Raw genomic sequence first — 17,868 nt, 5'->3', positions numbered from 1 at the left:
ACGCTGTAGCGCAGACAGGCGAGCAGCGGCAGGGTGTGAACGCCGGAAGCGCGAACAGACGGCCCGCACTTTATGCAGCAGCTCTGACATGTCGGGGTAGTTGCGAATGAAATTCTGCACCACCAAATTCAGCACATGCGCCCGGCAAGGGATGTGCGTCAAACCGGCTAGTCCCAGAGCTGCAACGAGATTTCGCCCATTATCGCACACCACCAGGCCGGGCTTGAGGCTCACCGGCAGCAACCACTCGTCGGTCTGTTGTTCTATACCCCGCCACAACTCCTGTGCGGTGTGGGGCCTGTCCCCCAAACATATGAGTTTCAGAATGGCCTGCTGACGTTTACCCCGTGCTGTGCTGAAGTTGGTGGTGAAGGTGTGTGGCTGACTGGATGAGCAGGTGGAAGAAGAGGAGGAGGAAGCTGAGTAGGAGGAGGAGGAGACAGGAGGCAAAGAATGTTGCCCTGCGATCCTTGGCGGCGGAAGGACGTGCGCCAAACAGCTCTCCGCCTGGGGCCCAGCCGCCACTACATTTACCCAGTGTGCAGTTAGGGAGATATAGCGTCCCTGGCCGTGCTTACTGGTCCACGTATCTGTGGTTAGGTGGACCTTGCCACAGATGGCGTTGCGCAGTGCACACTTGATTTTATCGGACACTTGTTTGTGCAGGGAAGGCACGGCTCTCTTGGAGAAGTAGTGGCGGCTGGGAACAACATACTGTGGGACAGAAAGTGACATGAGCCGTTTGAAGCTGTGTGTGTCCACCAGCCTAAATGACAGCATTTCATAGGCCAGTAGTTTAGAAATGCTGGCATTCAGGGCCAGGGATCGAGGGTGGCTAGGTGGGAATTTACGCTTTCTCTCAAATGTTTGTGAGATGGAGAGCTGAACGCTGCCGTGTGACATGGTTGAGATGCTTGGTGACACAGGTGGTGGTGTTGGTGGTACATCCCATGTTTGCTGGGCGGCAGGTGCCAACGTTCCTCCAGAGGCGGAGGAAGAGGCCGAGGCGGCGGCAGCAGCAGAAGAGGCCGAGGCAGCAGCAGCAGAAGAGGTAGCAGGGGGAGCCTGAGTGACTTCTTTGTTTTTAAGGTGTTTACTCCACTGCAGTTCATGCTTTGCATGCAGGTGCCTGGTCATGCAGGTTGTGCTAAAGTTCAGAACGTTAATGCCTCGCTTCAGGCTCTGATGGCACAGCGTGCAAACCACTCGGGTCTTGTCGTCAGCACATTGTTTGAAGAAGTGCCATGCCAGGGAACTCCTTGAAGCTGCCTTTGGGGTGCTCGGTCCCAGATGGCGGCGGTCAGTAGCAGGCGGAGTCTCTTGGCGGCGGGTGTTCTGATTTTGCCCACTGCTCCCTCTTTTGCTACGCTGTTGGCTCGGTCTCACCTATCTGCCTCTTCCTCCGAACTGTGAAAGTCAGTGGCACGACCTTCATTCCATGTGGGGTCTAGGACCTCATCGTCCCCTGCATCGTCTTCCACCCAGTCTTGATCCCTGAGCTCCTGTTCAGTCTGCACACTGCAGAAAGACGCAGCAGTTGGCACCTGTGTTTCGTCATCATCAGAGACGTGCTGAGGTGGTATTCCCATGTCCTCATCATCAGGAAAAATAAGTGGTTGTGCGTTAGTGCATTCTATCTCTTCCACCCCTGGGGAAGGGCTAGGTGGATGCCCTTGGGAAACCCTGGCAGCAGAGTCTTCAAACAGCATAAGAGACTGCTGCATAACTTGAGGCTCAGACAGTTTCCCTGATATGCATGGGGGTGATGTGACAGACCGATGGGCTTGGTTTTCATGCGCCATCTGTGCGCTTTCTGCAGAAGAGTGGGTGGGAGATAATGTGAACGTGCTGGATCCACTGTCGGCCACCCAATTGACTAATGCCTGCACCTGCTCAGGCCTTACCATCCTTAGAACGGCATTGGGCCCCACCAAATATCGCTGTAAATTCTGCTGGCTACTGGGACCTGAGGTAGTTGGTTCACTAGGACGTGTGGCTGTGGCAGAACGGCCACGTCCTCTCCTGCACCAGAGGGTCCACTAACACCACCACGACCATGTCCACGTCCGCGTCCCTTATTAGATGTTTTCCTCATTGTTCCCGTTCACCACAATTTTGAGAATGGCAAATTTGGGAATGGTTTTTCAACCCAGAAAAAAAAGTGTGCTTTTACGGTCACTACAAATAACTTGACCAGCTAAAACAGTACAGATTTGGTTAAATAGAGATGTGAGGCCTGTTTTTTTTTGCGCTGTGTGACAGGTATAGGTTTAATCACAGAATCAGATTTCTATCAGCACGCTAGCGTGTGTCTTAGGTTTTTCTGAATGACACTATCACTAGCTTCAATGTAAGATATTCTTTTTGGGATAGATTTCAATTAGGCCTCAAATACCAGAAACTAGTTATTTTGAGAATGGCAAATTTGGGAATGGTTTTTCAACCCAGAAAAAAAAGTGTGCTTTTACGGTCACTACAAATAACTTGACCAGCTAAAACAGTACAGATTTGGTTAAATAGAGATGTGAGGCCTGTTTTTTTTTTTGCGCTGTGTGACAGGTATAGGTTTAATCACAGAATCAGATTTCTATCAGCACGCTAGCATGTGTCTTAGGTCTTTCTGAATGACACTATCACTAGCTTCAATGTAAGATATTCTTTTTGGGATAGATTTCAAGTAGGCCTCAAATACCAGAAACTAGTTATTTTGAGAATGGCAAATTTGGGAATGGTTTTTCAACCCAGAAAAAAAAGTGTGCTTTTACGGTCACTACAAATAACTTGACCAGCTAAAACAGTACAGATTTGGGTAAATAGAGATGTGAGGCCTGTTTTTTTTTGCGCTGTGTGACAGGTATAGGTTTAATTACAGAATCAGACTTCTATCTGCACGCTAGCGTGTGTCTTAGGTTTTTCTGAATGGCACTATCACTAGCTTCAATGTAAGATATTCTTTTTGGGATAGATTTCAAGTAGGCCTCAAATACCAGAAACTAGTTATTTTGAGAATGGCAAATTTGGGAATGGTTTTTCAACCCAGAAAAAAAAGTGTGCTTTTACGGTCACTACAAATAACTTGACCAGCTAAAACAGTACAGATTTGGTTGAATAGAAATGTCAGGTCTATTTTTTAGGCTCTGGGTGACAGGCTCAACTTGCCCCTGATGTAATATATGGCCAAAAAATAACCACACTGTTGATGGTTAAATGCACTTGGGTGACACAGGCTCAGCCTGCACCAGATGTAGTATATGGCCAAAAAATATTCAGACTGTCAATGGTTAAATGCACTTCGGTGACACAGGCTCAGCCTGCAGCTGATGTAGTATATGGCCAAAAAATAACCAGACTGTTGATGGTTGAATGCACTTCGGTGACACAGGCTCAGCCTGCAGCTGATGTAGGATATAGCACAAAATAACCACACTATCGATGGTTAAATACACTTGGTGATAGCTTGTGCTGGCGCACCACAAGTCACAAAATGGCCGCCGATCACCCCAGAAAAAAAGTGATCTAAAAACGCTCTGGGCAGCCTCAAAAAAGTGAGCAAGTCAATAATAGCACTTCAATGATCCACAGCTGCAGATCGATCACAGAATGAAGTGTTTTGGAGGAGTTAATCTGCCTAATCTCGCCCTAACGTCGCAGCTGCAACCTCTCCCTATACTGATCATAGCAGAGTGACGTGCGGCGCTACGTGACTCCAGCTTAAATAGAGGCTGGGTCACATGCTGCACTGGCCAATCACAGCCATGCCAATAGTAGGCATGGCTGTGATGGCCTCTTGGGGCAAGTAGTATGACGCTTGTTGATTGGCTGCTTTGCAGCCTTTCAAAAAGCGCCAAGAAAGCGCCGAACACCGAACCCGAACCCGGACTTTTACGAAAATGTTCGGGTTCGGGTCCGTGTCACGGACACCCCAAAATTCGGTACGAACCCGAACTATACAGTTCGGGTTCGCTCATCCCTATTAATGACCACTTCCCTTTCCTCAGCTGTTGCTCAGTGGTCATCACTTCTACCCTTTATAGTATCACCCCACCCTTCTGACTATGTGGTTGATAGCTTCATTTGGGTTTGGATGAGCTGGTGCAAGATCCTTTTGGGTTTTCCTGTTCTTCCATCTCTACAGAAGTTAAGTGTTGCGTTTGTTTGTATTTGTTATATTCCCTGTTGTTGTGTCTGGGCCTGAGACAGAGACTTCCATTCGTCCATCTGGGGAGGAATAGGTTGTCTCTGGTCCTATACTTATTCCAGGGCCTTCTAGGGAAATCAGGTCCTAGGTATCCTGCTTATGAATATTCCTACCTTCAAGGTCTATTCATATTGATAGGTAGTCAGGGCCCAGGTTAGGGTTGTCTAGGAGGTGACCTGTTTCTTCCCTAGTTTCCAGACCCTGCGTTCAGTATGGAGTTTTCCCCCCAAACTGATCGTGACATTATCAACCGCCACAAAAACCGCCATTTCGTTCAGGTCAGTGCAGCTATTGATCCTATGTTTGTACTGGTCGAACAGTTGCAGGGACTGTCTTTGGAGGTAGCTGACCTCCGCGCGATTGTCTTACAGATTCAGAGACCACAGGCAGCTGGTTCCGATGGTGGGTACCAGGCCTGCCCTGAACCTAAGATTACCCTCCAGGACAGATTTTCTGGAGGTAGTGACAATTTCATTCGGTTCAGGGAATCATGTAAATTGTACTTTAAGCTGATTCCATACTCTTCTAGGGATAAGTGTCAACGTGTGGCTATGATCATTTCTTAAGGATGATGCACAGTCTTGGGCGTTTTCTCTGCTGACCGGATCACCGTCCCTCCAGTCGGTAGATGAATTTTAAAGCCTTGGGTCTTATTTATGATGACCCGGATCAGATTTGTATTTGGGACAAATTTAACTAGTTTTGGGCACATCTGTGTGTGCGCGTTCAATCCACAAACCTTATATACAGTATTCCAGCAGAGAATAAATGTTATTTGGGACAAATTTAACAAGTTTTTGGCACATCTGTGTGTGCGTTTAGGCCACAACCGTATATACAGTATTCTAGCAGAGAATTATTTTGTAACGGGGTGCCGAAGGCGCACTCGGTCTCCCATCAGCCGCAGACCTGCTGCTTAGCTTCGGGAGCGAGGATCTGTGCTTAGCCTCGTTCCCAGGGCGGCTTTGCTAGCTGGGAGGCTCCCTGCTCTTAGGTCTGCCTTGAGTGCCGAGCTGATCACTCGGTGTTCGACTTGTCTGTCTGTCGGTCATGTGATGCTGGCCATGTCACATGACCCTCACTCCCCACTATAAATACAGGCGGCCTGCTGGCTACAGGTTGCCTGTGATTTTCATCCTATAGGCTGTGTACTTTATTGTTATTAAGCTACCTCTGGAATTGAACCTCGATCCGCCTCTTGACACCTCTTCTGCCTGCTCCCTGTACCTTGATGCTACCTCTCGGATTTTGACCTCGGTTTGTTTACGGATTTGTCTTTGCCTCTTGTTCTGACGTGTCCTCCTGAACTGACCTCGGCTAGTTGACTCGCCTCGCCTTCCGTTTTTGTTCTACCTCTTGTCCGCTTATTGTAACTTCTCAGTGGCTGTCCTCTTCCCTGCTGTCTCTTTCTCTCTGCTTGCACTTAGTAGGTTAGGGACTATCGCCCAGTTGCGCTCCATCACCTAGGGCGGGTGGTGCAAGTAGGCAGGGACAGGGGATCGGGTGGCAGCTCAGGGGGTGCACCTCCGCCCTATCTTGATTCCCGTGATTCTACCCGTGACATATTTGTATTTGGGACACATTTAACTACTTTTGGGCACATCTGTGTGTGCGTTCAATCCACAAACATTAAACGTTATATACAGTATTCCAGCAGAGAATTATTTGTATTTGGGACACATTTAACTACTTTTGGGCACATCTGTGTGTGCGTTCAATCCAGAAACGTTATATACAGTATTCCAGCATAGAATACATTTTATTTGGGACAAATTTAACAAGTTTTAGGCACATTTGTGTGTGCGTTTAGACCATAACCGTATATATAGTGTTCCAGCAGGGAATTATTTGTATTTGGGACACCTCCAATGTTTTATACAGTCTGCTCACCTGTAGGCCCTCACTACAATTTTTTATAGGAGTGCCGGTTCCTTGTAATATTTGGCAGCCCTTTCCCTTAGTGCATAGGCTTTAGGAGTGTAGCAGTGTATACCTGATCAATTGTAGCACCATGTGAATGAGGCCCTCCTTTATGTATACAGGCTGTATCAGGGTGCTTCTTCCTTGTAATTTTTGGCACCCTCCCCTCATCCAAGCAGGGGGTGCCTGGTTGTCTCCCATTGACTTCCATTATACTCAGGTTCTCGGCCGAGCGCACAAATATCGCTATGTGTTCGGACCGAGTACCCGAACACCCGAACACTTTGGTGCTTGCTCATCACTATTAATGACCACTTCCCTTTTCTCAGCTGTTGCTCAGTGGTCATCACTTCTACCCTTTATAGTCTCACCCCACCTTTCTGACTATGCGGTTGATAGCTTCATTTGGGTTTGGCTGAGCTGGTGTGAGATCCTCTCTGGTGTTCCTGTTCTTCCATCTCTACAGAAGTTAAATGTTGAGTTGGTTTGTATTTGTTATATTCCCTGTTGTTGTATCTGGGTTTGAGACAGAGACTTCCATTCGTCCATCTGGAAAGGAATAGGTTGTCTCTGGTCCTATACTTTTTCCAGGGCCTTATAGGGAAATCATGTCCTAGGTAACCTGCTTATGAATATTCCTACCTTCAAGGTCTATTCATATTGATAGGTAGTCAGGGCCCGGATTAGGGTTGTCTAGGAGGTGACCTGTTTTTTCCCTAGTTTCCAGGCCCAGTTACTGTTCCTCTTCCCTCCTGTGTTCCGTGTGGAGTTTCCCCCCCCCCACACTGATCTTGACATAACCAGTTCTGTCCACTTCACCATGGATGGAGCTGTATACATTTGATTTCAGAGCTACTGCAGAACAGCTGATCGGCGGAGTATCAGGGTGTCAGGCACCTGCCAAAAAGATATTGAATGCTAACCTGAGGACCGGCCATCAATTTTAAAGAAGTGGATAACCCGTATTATGCAAAGGCCAGTGACAAAGGCATATGCAGCAAGAGTGCTTTAACATTGCTCCTGGAAATTGAATTTCTCAAAAGTTGCCCAAGTATTAAGTGGACGTTCCTGCATCCACACTATATTTACCGAAAGTATATGAAATCAGCTACATAATTAGGGTATGTTTTTGATCTGAAAGGAAGTCTTTATAAATTACAGAAAGCAAAAAGTAACTTTGTTGATTTTTAAAAGAAGCACAATTCACATTCACATTTTGAATATCAAACAATTTTGTGCCGATTATAGCTTTAAAGATCAATATCTCAATCCTGACATGTTTATCTTGGTATTAAAGTAAAATAAAGTAACAGGCAATTGAATATGGGACTCTGAATGTGATGTTTTCCTTTCATAATATTTTCATTTTCTCACTACCGCCCAAAGTTGCTTTTAGGAATTATTAATGTCTTGTGCTACCTTACGCTCATTTTCCTCTTACTAGATGTGACAGTTACATCTTTCTTTTCAAGCCCAGTAGCATGATCAGAATCAGTTTGTAACCTTCTTGCCTGCCAACATCAATGAGACATATTCCATTGGGTCCATGCATAATTTCTGTTTAAAGTGTTTTTGCTTTAAGAATGCAAATAGGTAAAGTGAATTTCCAGAAAAAAGAGACATCTTGTCAAAGTAGATCTAAAAAAAGTTCATTTAGAAATGTGATTTTCTTAAATAAAATGTTATTATTGCTGGCAAGTGCCAAGTATTGAATGTAAAAGGTTAGAGCTTGTGTAATTTACCAGTGGCATTTGTACTCTGTATTTACAGATGAAGTATGATTTATTTTGATGAATAACATAATCATATTAAGCTGATCAACTCAATAATAATCCTATTGATGTATTGACTGCTTAGGAGTAAACATCCTGATTAATTTGCTGTGATATACTTCCTAGCAGCATCTGAACAAGCTGTACTCTGTATCTAGGTACCTGGAGATAATCTGCGTCAATGATGATTAGTAACTACAATATTTCAGCATTCAGTTGTCATGGCCTGCCTATTTCTCACACAGAAGCTGGGAATTACTTTGCGAAACCAGGTAGTTTAAATGTCATTTTTGATTTTAGAACCCACATATATCTCTATAGATTCTGAGAGTGTCTTATTATTCCAGTCAGTATTTGAAAAGTAAGAGATGAAATCAACACAGTTACCTATCAGTAATTAAAATGGTCTTTGGCAACACTCTGCATTTACACAATGCAGAGCTTTACTGTATTGAGTAAGGTTTCCTGCATGTCCTTAAATGCACCGTATGGTTTAAAGCAGAGATATAAGGAAAAAGAACCATCTCACTAGCACCACCTTCTGAAAGTGTCAAAGTTTGACTTTAAAAAAAAGCCCTGGAACGTGAAGGGAAAATAGCCAAGCCAAATACCCCTCCGTAAACTGCCGTTTTGGGTTAGTTGACCCTTATCAGTAAAGCACAGGATTCTGGCAGGCTGAGTGCGATGCCTTGAATGCAGATAAGGTAGGGTGCTGGCTCTCCATAAAGAGACCTGTGTATGGAGGCTTTTTTAGCTGTGCTCAATGCCCAAAACGCCTTCCTCCAGAATCCCTAACCGCCCACAGCGTCTCATCCCTCTCCTCCCCCTCCCTGACGGCCGAGCGAAGTCTCGCGCGAGCATCGGACGTCACTGGGCTCGGCGCATGCCCAGTGACGACGATGAAGCTCCTGCCCTCAGTCTCCAGCAAATCGCACTGGCGCAGCCCTCAGTGGGTACTGCGTCTGCGCGAGACTTTGCTCGGCCGTCAGGGAGGGGGAGGAGAGGGATGAGACGCTGTGGGCGGTTAGGGATTCTGGAGGAAGGCGTTTTGGGCACTGTAAGAGTGGCGTTACTGGGCACACAAAGGGGAACATAACGCCCCTCTGGGCACCTTCAGGGTTTTATAAAAGTCATTTTTCTGCAAAACTGCTGGACGGATTACAATAAAAAACAGCACAGCCGATTCAAGGTAAGCTGTGGAGCATGACTGGTTTAAAATCTGAATTTGTGTTATACGAGGTGACAGAATCCCTTTAACCTTTAATGTGACCTATAAACTGTACAACTCAATTGAAAAACAAACTGAAATCTTTTAGGTAGAGGGAAGAAAAAATATAAAAATAAAATAATATGGTTGCATAAGTGTGCAGACCCTTAAACTAATACTTTGTTGAAGCACCTTTTGATTTTATTACAGCTCTCAGTCTTTTTGGGTATGAGTCTATCAGCATTTTGACTTGGCAAGATTTGCCCACTCTTCTTTGCAAAAGCACTCCAAATCTGTCAGATTGTGAGGGCATCTCCTGTGCACAGCCCTCTTCAGATCACCCCACAGATTTTCAATCGGATTCAGGTCTCGGCTCTGGCTGGGCCATTCCAAAACTTTAATCTTCTTCTGGTGAAACCATTCCTTTGTTGATTTGGATGTATGCTTTGGGTCGTTGTCATGCTGAAAGATTAAGTTCCTCTTCATGTTCAGCTTTCTAGCAGAAGCCTGAAGGTTTTGTGCCAATATTGACTGGTATTTGGAACTGTTCATAATTCCCTCTAGCTTAACTAAGACTCCAGTTCCAGCTGAAGAAAAACAGCCCCAAAGCATGATGCTGCCACCACCATGCTTCACTGTGGGTATGGTGTTCTTTTGGTGATGTGCAGTGCAGTGTTTGTGCCAAACATATCTTTTGGAATTATGGCCAAAAAGTTCAACCTTGGTTTCATCAGACCATAACACCTTTTCCCACATGCTTTTGGGAGACTTCAGATGTGTTTCTGCTAAATGTAGCCTGTCTTGGATGTTTTTCTTCGTAAGAAAAGGCTTTCATCTTGACACTCTACCCAATAGCCCAGACATATGAAGAATACAGGAGATTGTTGTCACATGTACCACACAGCCAGTACTTGGCAGATATTCCTGCAGCTCCTTTAATGTTGCTGTAGGCCTCTTGGTAGCCTCCCAGACCAGTTTTCTTCTCGTCTTTTCATCAATTTTTGAGGGACGTCCAGTTCTTCGTAATGTGACTGTTGTGCTATATTTTCTCTACTTGATGATGTGTGTTCCATGGTATATCTAATGCCTTGGAAATTTTTTTGTACCCTTCTCCTGACTGATACCTTTTAACAATGAGATCCCTCCGATGCTTTGGAAGCTCTCTGTGGACGATGACTTTTGCTGTGGGATGCGACTAAGAAAATTTCAGGAAAGACCAACTAGAGCAGCTGAACTTTATTTGGGGTTAATTTGGGGTTAATCAGAGGCACTTTAAATGATGGCAGGTGTATGCTGACTCCTATTTAACATGATTTTGAATGTGATAGCTTAATTAACACAGCTACATCCCCAGTTATAAGAGGGTGTGCACACTTATGCAACCACATTATTGTTATTATTTTTTCTTCCCTCCACCTAAAAGATTTCAGTTTGTTTTTCAATTGAGTGGTACAGTTTATAGGTCACATTAAAGGTGGAAAAAGTTCTGAAATGATTTATCTTTGTTTCATTTTTTTACAGCACAGAAATCTGACATTTTAACATTTAGGGGTGTGTAGACTTTTTATATTCACTGTATTTTTTCCCTGATTTTTAGCTATGAAACTGGCTGACCTGTTGCATGTGCGCTTAGTAGCTGAAGTCATCTGTGTTGGTCCCATGTTCATATGTGCCCACATTGCTAAGAAAAATTATGTGTTTATATTTGCAAATGAGCCTCTAGAGCAGGGGTGCACAACCCAGGGCCCGCGGGCCTCCAACCAAGCTTTGCAGCTCCCATCGTGCTGGAGAGAAACAGCTGATCAGCTGTGTTTCTGCCCAGAACGCAGCAAGATGCTGGATTACAGGTACTGCTCATGCATTCTAACAAGAACAGGTCAGGTCCCCGGCTGTCAGTGACACCGGGGAACCCAAGGAGAAGACAGAAGTGGTTTATTACTGCTTCTGCCTTCTCCTCAGATAGGTACATAGCGGTCAATGAGTGTTATGATGTGAATACAAGAAGTGGCTATTCCACTTCCTCTATGGTCCCCGGGTGTCTCAGAGGCAGAGAAGAGCTGCAGGGTCTTAGTAAAACCTGATCAGCTCTGCCTTGTACAAAGCCCCCACAGGAGGCTGTTTTTCCCTGTAACTGGGGCTAATTTTAATTGTCTTTCAGTGACCTCTTGGGTGAAAATTATGTGGCAAAAATATACAGTAGAATAAAAAAGTTATAAAATTGTGAAAAAAATATTGAAAAATAGTAAAATAAAAAATATAATAAAATAAAATAAAAAAATAGTAAATTTAATCAGGATGAAAGATGTACAATAATTGTCACCACATCTCCCTGTGTAATCAGGAATGTACTGCCAATAATGAGGGGACTGTGGGAAGAATGACTGTGGTAGATATTATTCCTCCAATTTTTTTTTTAAAGCCGCTTGAAATAGAGCAATTTGAAAATGCAGCCACCAGACCAAAAAAGGTTGTGTACCTCTGCTCTAGAGCTATGTTTCCGTTACAACTAGAGGCTCCACTTTCTCTGCAACTGCCGAACCATTTCCACTTTGACAGGGTCATGCGTGATCAAGTTTACACTGTCTGGCCCTGTTAATCAAAGTGCAGAGGGCACTGCAGTTGCAGAGAGAGCCGAGCCTCTAAGTTTAATGGTAATGCTCCCGTTGTTCCTAGAGGCTCATTCACATGTAATAAAATTTCATTTTTCTCAGCAATACGGGCACATATGAACATGGGACCAACACAGATGCCTTCAGCTGTCAAGCACACATGCAACAGGTCAGTCAGTTTCAGAGGTACAAATCTGCTGACAGATGACTTTTAAGGAGAGCCAGTACCCTGCCTGTTCTTCTAAAAGCAGTTAAAGCAATGACCCATGATTAATAATTGGCCTTATGGTAAATTATGTCAAAAACACATCTAGTGTAGAAATATTTACTAGGCATAGCTCGAAAAAGAAGTGGGGATTTAGCTTAGCGGTGAGTCCTAAAATGCCACTTCACGACTCTGATGTAAAATTCTGTTGCAAAGTAAGCCAACTAAGGATGACCTAATTAATTATTATTATTTTTTTAGACACAATTAATTCTAAACTAATAAAATTTATCTTGAGTTTCCCAAAACTTCAAGACTTCATCAAATCCAAAACCTTTGTGATGTGTCATAGGTCCCACTCAGAAAAGCCATGTGTATTCTGAGCTTGGACAGTACATCGATGTTACAGTATGTCTGGCAGAGAGAGGGGCGGCGGTGACCAGCTCCCCTTGTGTCATAACAAATGGTCACATGAACCAAGGAGATGCAGTATTCACCAAGGCCAGTGATTGGCTGCGGCATTCCTTTTCAGCGAGGTAGCCGAGCAGAGCATCGCAGGCCTGAAGAAGGAGCAGGGAGCCAGTACCAGGAAGGAGGTAAAGGGCCCTTTACACGGGCCGAGAATATGCCAGATAATCACTAACGAGCATTCATAGGAACACTTGTTAGCGATTATTGGTTGGTGTAAAGGTGCTGCCGACTACCCAATGAACGAGTGAAGCACTTGTTAGTAAGGTAATTGTATCATTTGTCCAGGCACCTAAGTCGTTATTTGCCAGCAGCAGATCGTGCTATGTAAACAGCGAGTCTGTATTGGAACAAGAAATGGCATTAGTGATGGTATTAGCGATCGCTCCCCCCAATACTGTGGAAGAGATTGCATGTAAATTTAGTGGTCTTCTTCACTGATGAGGCATTGGCTAGTGTAAAATTGGCCAGTGTAAAGGGTCCTTAAAGGTCGTTGCTCATCTTGCTGTTATGAAGACGAGATGAGACACAGTCCCGACCACCTCCCGGCTGGCTGCATAAAAGCTACTGAAACAGCATAGGGCAGCAAACTATACTGCTTCGCTAACTCAGAAACAGCATAACTTGTTGTGCTACACTGTTTCAGTAGCTCCCATGCAGAGCTCCGGTGCTCTGCTGTTTCCCCGCCTGGAGGTGGTCAGGACTGTGTCTCATCTTGCCTTAGCAACGGCGAGATGAGACAACCCATTTAAGTAAGCTTCCTTTTACAAGTCTGGCAACTTGCAAAAAAACCCTCCCCATTTTTGTACAACCCCTTTAAGGTCAGACAGGGACAGTGAAGGGAAGATATAGCAGCTAGTTAGTTAGTGTGTAACTTGGTTGCAACTATTTTCATCCAATGAGACTTGGCAATGACATGTCCCCAGGCGGCACATGACTAAGCAGTGGCATGCCACCTGGGGACATGTCACCACTAAGGCCAGCCACTGGCTGCAGTGGCATATGTTTTTCTGTCAATCTGGAAGTTTACAGATGGGGACCAGAAGGCCAATAAGGGAGCTAGGAAGTCAGGTAAGCGCAAGGGAGTGTCAGGGAGCAGGTTAGTATGAGATTTTCAGCAAGTACTGTACTACACTCTGCAGGGGTCTATGATTTTTTTTTTAAAGCTGGACGACCCCCTTAAATTGATTTGTCCTATGTTAAGTACACTTAACAATAAAAAAAAGTGAAGAGATTTCTTCAAATAAGAATTACCTAGCAATGTATTCTCAATGTCTGTTTTCTACGCTCCACATCTAAAATTTGCATGCACGGTATATTGGTGGCTCAGCATTTTGTCAACACCCTTAATCTTTCTTTAGGAGTATAAACTGAAATTCCAAGCTGTGCTCTGGTGAAAGATACTTTCTTGAGACGTTATCATTTTGGATTATAGTTGTATCATTACTACTTGATGTTTTCTCTGAACAGTTTCTCCCATCTCTATATCTGTAGCACACTTTAAACAATTGTGTAAAATATAAAGATTGTCCTTTTTGCAGTGAGTGCATCATAATAAGACAAAAATTTGAATGAGAATAATAAATAGTATTTTTGATACTGGAAAAAATACAGAAAGGTAGATTCTGTACATGCATATACATGAATACACATATTGATAAACATAAAACACCATAAAACACAAACATGCACATGGCAGTCGTACACACGTGCACATACACATATGCATAAAAATGTATACATACTGTACATATACACATAAGCATTAAATTACATATATACACAGAGAAAAAAGCACCTGTATACACGGGTACACAAATGAATATGCACAAAACACACAAGCATAAAATACAAATCTACACACAAAAACACACACATAAAACATAGATACACATAGACATAACACTCATAAGCATATCAGTGCATCCTACTAAATACACACTCATCGTGTATGCTTGTTGTGACAGTTACGCTAGTTTACTAGCTTGCGCCTGACATCTGTAGACCATAAAGACACTGAAATGACCAATGGCCATTTACATAGCTAGAATCTACTGTGTGCCGTGTAAGTGACAGTGACACAAATCTACCCCCAGACGTATCCAAATTTACTGACTTAGATTTTTATAGATGTTTTTATTATTTTTGTTCGTATGTAAATGTTGATATAACTGTAGGTATCCAGTTGTAATTTACTATAAGACAAAATGAATTATTGTAGAAAAATAATAAACGCATAACATTTCTTAAAGCTCATTTTCGAAGAACCATTAGTTGCAGAATTCATTAGCAGTGCAGAAAACTAGCCTTCCAATAACAGCAATGGTAATTTCTAACAGGAATAGCTCCAGGCAGAAAGAAAACTTGGAATATTATCTGCAACATATTTACAACATTATCATTTTAAACTCATTTGAGTTTTAGCTACAAACATGTATCAAAGGACCAACTGTGAAGGAGTGTCACACAGACATGCAGGTATGGGGAGTTCAAAGGTAGCTGTCACACTCAGGTTCCAGCTCATGAGGAGCCTAAATGCCCTACTGCCTCATAAAAAGACTGTAAATAAATAACTGTAAATGTATGTTATACAGTGGGGGTCCGCTGAGCAGATTTAATGTAGAAAAAATACCGGACCTTGATCACGGCCTAAAAATACATACAGTACAAGTGTAAATACATATTATTCAAAAGGGGGTCCTGTGGAGGAACCAGGACCAAAAGTTCAATACAGCAGTATAATACATAGGGGAAAAGAGACAATAAACCGTAGTGGAGAGATAGTCTATAGGGGAGAATATGACAAAATATCTCGTATAGGAATCATCTAGAAACCAATAGGCAATTGCACCTAATGGAGAATTTTGTATATATATATATATATATTGTGGGGGATTAGCTCTTTTCCGGGGGGTTGCAATCACACACTTCTTCACAGACACGAGGATTTAGGGGCCAAACTGTGCTTTATTGTGGCACACGGCATAAAGAAAAACACACAAAGCCAAAATAAAATACCTTGCCCGTCTGGGCCCTATCTAAACACACAGGTTTCCCTGACTCACCTAAAGCGTAACACAGTTCACACCCGTGATGCGATGCGGCTTTCCCAGCCCAATCTCCAGCAGCCTCCAGGCTGCTCCCACACCAGTGTCTCTTGTGGGATAGTGGTCTCTCAGCCCTCCCGGCTCAGACCACACAGAGCCACTCCAGCCTTCTGTGTGCAAGTCCCCCAATGTCCAGGCTATTGCCTAACCTCGTGTCCCCTCAGCCTTGCCTAGCTGAGACCACACTGACAGAGCCTCACCAGGCCTCTGCTGCACAGACTCTCCAGAGTGAGACACACCCAAGATCCAGTAGCAGGATTAAATAGGATCCCTGGACATGAGCATGCCCTAAGTCCCGGACTGGAACCTGGGGAAACACCACCTCAATGTTCACATTGCCACATATCCCCCCCCTCTGTTCAAACCTGTGGGGGTGAACACATGTACCAACTGGATGCTCATGACAGGGCATCCACATTTTCTTGCCATTGCCTGGCTCAACCTTCCCCCTGGAAGATGTGGTCAGCGTCAGAGGCTTCCCTTTATTTTGCCAGACCCATGCCATCAATGCTTGGTTTGTTACCCACACTGACATCTTGCCCAAGAGACATTGTCTACAATGTTCCCATGTCCATGTGACAGGCAGACCCTCTCTTTCTATTTTTTTATCTTTCTCTCTCTTTGACTTACACAGCTGCTTCAGCCGAGCATGCTTCTTATGACTCGCCTCTTTTTGTCTCTTTATTTTAACAGCAGATCGTACGTTTCTTTTTTCCTTTACTCTTAGAATTTCGATCTCGGCTTCTGGAACTCCCTTCAGAATATATTTTTATGCAAACGACAGACTCTCTGTTTGCAAGTCCCCCAATGTCCAGGCTATTGCCTAACCTCGTGTCCCCTCAGCCTTGCCTAGCTGAGACCACACTGACAGAGCCTCACCAGGCCTCTGCTGCACAGACTCTCCAGAGTGAGACACACCCAAGATCCAGTAGCAGGATTAAATAGGATCCCTGGACATGAGCATGCCCTAAGTCCCGGACTGGAACCTGGGGAAACACCACCTCAATGTTCACATTGCCACAATATATATATATATATATATATATATACAGTGGGGGAAATAATTATTTGACCCCTCACTGATTTTGTAAGTTTGTCCAATGACAAAGAAATGAAAAGTCTCAGAACAGTATCATTTCAATGGTAGGTTTATTGTAACAGTGGCAGATAGCACATCAAAAGGAAAATCGAAAAAATAACTTTAAATAAAAGATAGCAACTGATTTGCATTTCATTGAGTGAAATAAGTATTTGAACCCCTACCAACCATTAAGAGTTCTGGCTCCCACAGAGTGGTTAGACACTTCTACTCAATTAGTCACCCTCATTAAGGACACCTGTCTTAACTAGTCACCTGTATAAAAGACACCTGTCCACAGAATCAATCAATCAAGCAGACTCCAATCTCTCCAACATGGGAAAGACCAAAGAGCTGTCCAAGGATGTCAGAGACAAAATTGTAGACCTGCACAAGGCTGGAATGGGCTACAAAACCATTAGCAAGAAGCTGGGAGAGAAGGTGACAACTGTTGGTGCGATTGTTCGAAAATGGAAGGAGCACAAAATGACCATCAATCGACCTCGCTCTGGGGCTCCACGCAAGATCTCACCTCGTGGGGTGTCAATGGTTCTGAGAAAGGTGAAAAAGCATCCTAGAACTACACGGGAGGAGTTAGTTAATGACCTCAAATTAGCAGGGACCACAGTCACCAAGAAAACCATTGGAAACACATTACACCGCAATGGATTAAAATCCTGCAGGGCTCGCAAGGTCCCCCTGCTCAGGAAGGCACATGTGCAGGCCCGTCTGAAGTTTGCCAATGAACACCTGAATGATTCAGAGAGTGACTGGGAGAAGGTGCTGTGGTCTGATGAGACCAAAATAGAGCTCTTTGGCATTAACTCAACTCGCTGTGTTTGGAGGAAGAAAAATGCTGCCTATGACCCCCAAAACACCGTCCCCACCGTCAAGCATGGGGGTGGAAACATTTTGCTTTGGGGGTGTTTTTCAGCTAAGGGCACAGGACAACTTATTCGCATAAACGGGAAAATGGACGGAGCCATGTATCGTGAAATCCTGAGCGACAACCTCCTTCCCTCTGCCAGGATACTGAAAATGGGTCGTGGATGGGTGTTCCAGCACGACAATGACCCAAAACATACAGCAAAGGCAACAAAGGAGTGGCTCAAGAAGAAGCACATTAAGGTCATGGAGTGGCCTAGTCAGTCTCCGGACCTTAATCCAATCGAAAACCTATGGAGGGAGCTCAAGCTCAGAGTTGCACAGAGACAGCCTCGAAACCTTAGGGATTTAGAGATGATCTGCAAAGAGGAGTGGACCAACATTCCTCCTAAAATGTGCGCAAACTTGGTCATCAATTA

The sequence above is a fragment of the Bufo bufo genome, chromosome 2 (assembly GCF_905171765.1).
Source record: "Bufo bufo chromosome 2, aBufBuf1.1, whole genome shotgun sequence".
Classification (NCBI taxonomy): Eukaryota; Metazoa; Chordata; class Amphibia; order Anura; family Bufonidae; genus Bufo; species Bufo bufo.
The sequence above is the reverse complement of the archived record's forward strand: the minus strand, read 5'-3'. Positions refer to the sequence as shown.